The following is a 5,515-nucleotide window of genomic DNA, read 5'->3' as shown; positions in this document are numbered from 1 at the left end:
AGCTCACTAGCTATGATAGCTAGTCTTCTGATTTATATTTATGAATGGTGAGTGTGATGTATTTAAAGCTCCTCCATTTATGATTTTGCCATTATAAGAGTTGTTGTTTAAAAGATATTGATGCATTTGTTTGGTAATAGAGAAAATATTTTGTTGATGCTCTTGATTTTAATGCTCTCTCTCTCTCTCTCTCTCTCTCTCTCTCTCTCTCTCTCTCTCTCTCTCTCTCTCTCTCTCTCTCTCTCTCTCTCTCTCTCTCTCTCTCTCTCTCTCTCTCTCTCTCTCTCTCTCTCTCTCTCTCTCTCTCTCTCTCTCTCTCTCATATTTATGGAAAGATAGCAAAACTATACTATATTTGCCTTGTGACACATGGAAGCAAGGTATAATGAGCTTAGTAACTTTTCCTTAAACCAACACAATTTGATTTTTGTTATCTAATATTGTGTTTTGACTCTCCCTCTTTCATTCATATAGTTTGATAGGATATAATTGCCAGTCTCATTCAAGAGGCTTGTGATATTAAAATAAACTTCAAAAAGGTTCTATTACAAGGTCTTTTTTGTTGACATTCACTATAAATAACCGATTTGGACAATAGTTGTATCCCATCATGTGAGTCATTATAACACATTTATCCCAATTAATAGTTGATTCAACACCTTTAAGTGAATTTATGAAAATATCTTTTGGTAGAATGAAGCTTACATAATACATGAAATGGAGCAAGTTACATAAACTTAAATTGTGAACATAAATTGTACATAACTTAACTCATGCTTCAATATTCTCAATACCCTTTCTTCTTCCTTGGTTGAAATCTTCTTACAAGTTGGGTAATCTACGAATTCTTATGTCATTTTTTAATGTTACTAGCTTATGATCTATTAAAAACTAGACATAAACAATAGATAGGGATTATGTGGTAATTCTCTTCCCAAAGCAACAAGTAATAACATTTTAAGGAAGTTTTTAAATCTTCTAACTGGCCAGTTGCTTTCTCTCATTCTAGTCTTAATTGATACATGGTCCTTAGACAATGATATTGCACATTAGGGTTCAAATTGTTGTTTTTTAATTACACAACCATATTTCCATTCTAAGATGAATATTGATCTTTCTTTGGTTTCTTTTGAACCTATTTACATTACCATGCATAAAGTCATCAACAACCAATAACTACTCCTTATTCTAACATATACCATACACATTCTTTGTTATATGCATCAATCATATTCTCTTTAGTGTACCATTGAAGTTTATATACATTCGGCATGCCATACTTATGTGGACATGGGCATAGTTCCTTCAAAACAAGCTTGTTTCCATGGCCTCTTCATTCCAAAGTAGAGTTAATTTTGTGATATATTATGTTCTATCTCATTGATTTCACATTGCACCCCATGGTGTAGAAGGATTTACTTTCTAATTTGCAAATGCTAGATTTTGATTTAATATCATACGTTTTTTATAACCAACATAATAGAGGCCTTGCTTTGTCACATGCTTATGCACTACAAACATTGCTTAAGGTACATCATTGTAATCCATTTGCACTTATTCGTTATGTATCCATATCCAATTACCTTTGGGGCCCTTGTGATTTCATCACCTTGTTTTGTCTATGACTTGGTCATCTTTGTCCGCACGATAACCTCTCACTTCATGCTAAATTGGCATTGGGGTGAGTCTGGTTTTGCTTAGAGAGACTGCCTCGCAACTAGTTGTAATGGTTACATGAATGCTTAGTGAAAGGTATAGCCACATATATAGCTTTCATTTGTAGGAGAGGATGTACAACAAAACGAGAAGAATGGTCTATGTAGAAGATTTGTAGATTATCTCTCTCAAACATTCTAAAGATCAATTGATGTTTAACTTGCTGTAAATAGTAATTTGCAACATCTAGAAACGGTAATTTTATAAAAAAAAAGTGAAACCATTTGCCAGCAAACAATAACATTTCTACGCATAATGGCATCATTGCAAATCACCTAGTATTAGTGAACATTCTTCTTAATTTGTTGTTACACTGCATTGCTATTAGCATACTCGACCCATGGATATCCTACACACAATCTCCACTTAAGCTCATTAAATATTATTGGTTTGTGGTTATAAGCCTTGATAAAGGTGCTTCACTCGCAATGAAAATTGAAACGAGCAAAGCATTCGCAGAGATTAGCGATGATATTATTTATAATCTTCTTATAGTTTTGAAAATTTAGAAATAAGGTTCTTGATAGACGATCCGAAGGCCTTTGATGCTAGAGTTGAAAGTGTGGCTGGTGGGAAACGTCTTGACGAGGATGGTGACGACGACGAGCGATTCAGCGTCTTTATCGATGCCGATACGCTGGAGACTGTCGCCGATCTCGAAGGGGGCATCCACCATGAGGATGGGCGCCCGGGGCACCGGGACGACGTTGAAGGCGCCCACGAACTCCGCCCCGCTCACCGCGGTGCTCTGGTCCGCGTCCGGGAGGTTGACGAACACCACGAACTGCGCGAAGCGGTCCTGGCCGCACTCCAGGCCCTCCAGCACCAGCACTTTCGTGCCCACGGACGACGTGTTGTTGCAAGTCGCCGGCGGCCGCTTCACCAGCGCCCGGAAGCGCTGTCCCAACGGCATGCTCTTGCTCGACGCCTTCGCCGCCCCAACCTCCTTCACCCCTTCCTTTCTGGCCCTCGGGACTGAGCTGCTCCTCGTGGCCGGCTGTGGCTTGTAATTCCGCCACATCTTGTCGCCATTGCTCACCAATGGATCATAGCTCACCCCGAGCTTCGTGTTGTTCAGGGCGTCCCGCACCTTCACCCGCACCAGGTTTGCCTTCTCGTCGTAGAAGAGGAACTCGGCGTTAAGGAAGTCCGTGTCCGCGGAGGGTTTCCGGCCGCCGCCCGCCGGCATGGAATTAGACATCCAGACCTCCCAGAGCCGATCCACGTTGCTGTGGTGGACATAGAAGATGGGGTCGCGGGAGGCGGTGGTGAAGGTGCCCATGTCCTGGAGCAGGACCTGGTTGGGGTCCCCGGTCCAGAAGTGGACACCGTTGTGAACACTGTTCTCGACGCTGCCGCCCAGTGGCGCATTGACGACAGTGGAGTTGGAGAGGTCGGTGCCTGTCCTGTACGGGCCCCCCATGAAGAGATCTGCGGTAGAAGCGGTCACCATGGCCCGATACATGGCGTTAAGATTCTCGGCTACGACAACGGAGTTGTTGGTCGTGCTGGACAGGGGGTTGAGACGCACTAGCTCCGGGGGCAGATGCGCCTGGTTGCGCTTGGAGTCGTAGAGAGGGCTGGAGGTGTCGCTGGTGAACATGGAGGGCATGACATTGCCGCCTGCGCCGGGTGTCTGGTTGTCCCAGTTCCAGAACAGGAGGGCAAAGTCCGGGTCGTCCCCCAGCAGGCTTGCAAGAATGCGCTCGTGGAAGTAGAGGTACCAGCGGTGCCAAGGCAAGAAGAGCCACGAGAAGTGGACCTGCATGCTGACGTTGGTGCCGGGCTGCTTGTAGGCGCCGTTGCAGAAGGCGCAGTGGATGTTGGCCTGCACGGCCAGGCCGCGAGGGTCGCTTGAAGGGAGGGCCCGCATCAGCTCGTAGGCTCTGGCGTACTTGGCAATGTAGCGCTTGCTAGCGAGGTGGGCTGGCCTTCTCACGCGCGCGCGAGGAGAGGCTTCCAACTTGAAGTCGCGCACCTGCGCTGCCTGGCCGTAACGGCCGGAAGGCAGGGGTAGGCAGCAATTGAAGGTGAGGGAGACCGGCGGCCCGACCGCTGAACTGGCCACGGCAAGATCGCACTGGCGCAGGTTGGGTGCCAGGACGGGCGCCGCCCTACTACGCACGGCCACCGACACCAACCACAACGACAACACGCCTGCCCCCAAAACTCGTCGTAGCCAATTACGGCCATCAGCAGCAGCACCAACATCAGCTCTAACAGCGCCGGAGTCTCCGCCTGTCATAGCGCCGATCGGTTCCCTCTCGTCTTTGTTGCTCAACATCCAACAGATACGAACAGCCTATCCTGTCGCTTCTTATACCAGTCGTCTTCTTCAATTTCGACTCCTACTCCGACATTTGAATGGAGGTTGCTTCCGGAGGTCACTCGACCAAGCGAATCGCACAGTTTGACCTGACGTATTCTGTACAACTTTTGACAATTGTCGCAGGAAGTGCAGATTTCAGTGTTTTGCTGTTCAACGATGAACGAGAGGTTTTCCCGTTCGCAAGCTTTATTGTGTACTCGTCACCATGTTTCTTATTCTTATTATGGCGTGGATGATACTTAAAGTGGTAGTTGGTAGATCGGGAAATGAAAGTGGCATGAGTAAGCTTGGAGCTTGTACATTTTTTTTTTATATTACAATATCAAGCTTCTTCTTTTTAGAAATTTACATAGTATCTTCTGTCTTTATTAATTATTCAAAGGTTTTGAAGGGGTGCCACATGGTACCTTTGCACCCCGGCAAAACCTCTAAGGAGTGTTGTGGGACTGGCACGTGTCAACAACCTCCCCAGTTGTCTCTCTCTCTCTCTCTCTCTCTCTCTCTAGTCGGGATGCAACAATCTATAACATGCTGCTAGGCGCTTCACGCCTAGCGCCGGGGAGGGCGCGATTTTTGCGGGGGGGGGGGGGGGGGGCAGGTGTTGGACGCGTGGCACCTGCCCCCGCGTTCTCTTTTTTTTTGTGGGGGAGGTGGGGGCTGCCACGTGGCACCCGCCCCCCACCTCTCCTTAACTAATAGTATAGATGAGGCATGTGCCAATGAGGAATGATCTCCCTCTCTCTCAAGTCTCTCTCCCTCCCCCTCTCTTAGTGGTTCGGATGAGATAGAAACAAAGACATTTTAAAAAAAGATGTTAGGGCTTATGCATGTTGGGTGGCACCTTCCTTGATAGGGCAAAATGTTTCATTGTTGGATGGATAGTTTAAGACCAGCTTCTGTGGGCAGGTAGGACATTTCGCGGAAGACATGCAAGGCGGCCACTTTGGCAAATCAATTGGCCAATTTTATAGCTTTTTCAGTTGCCAGACTTTTTCCATCTATAGGTTGGCCATATGTTGCACTTGTTGGTTATACATAGTATCTCCATCCCCTGTTCTAGACATTGTGTTCAGTTGATTCTCCTCTTTCTTTCACATGATGTTGCAGCTGTCATTACTAGGTACCATCATCTTCCTTCATCAATTTTCTTCTTTTGCCTTTTGTCCCATACCCTCACTGACATGGCATCTACACATGCAAGGGCCATTTGTTCGAACCTCACAGCAAACTCCTTTACCAAAATTAGTCCATGTGTATTATTGCAAGCGGTTTGAAACAATAGAGTGACAACTAAACTTATGGTTGGGTCTAGAACATAGGAAAAACAATAATGGGTTCAGTCATGTTAACTCAAGTGTATGACAAACAAATTTTGATGTGTTAAGTGATCAACATTTGAAACCAATATTGGTCATCTCCATTTTAAAGAGATCTTAACATACATATAATTGGTTTATACATGTAAAGGTA

General features: G+C 45.5%; 1 pseudogene; it reads right to left on the bottom strand.

The window, feature by feature from the left end:
- Positions 1–1,946: 1,946 nt before the first annotated feature.
- LOC148015836 (polyphenol oxidase I, chloroplastic pseudogene) lies at positions 1,947–4,258 on the bottom strand (annotated as a pseudogene).
- Positions 4,259–5,515: the final 1,257 nt, after the last annotated feature.

This window comes from Lygodium microphyllum, chromosome 23 (genome assembly GCF_053477565.2).
Source record: "Lygodium microphyllum isolate KBCC chromosome 23, Lygodium_microphyllum_v1.1.10, whole genome shotgun sequence".
Lineage (NCBI taxonomy): Eukaryota > Viridiplantae > Streptophyta > Polypodiopsida > Schizaeales > Lygodiaceae > Lygodium > Lygodium microphyllum.
This window is presented reverse-complemented; position numbering and strand designations above follow the sequence as displayed.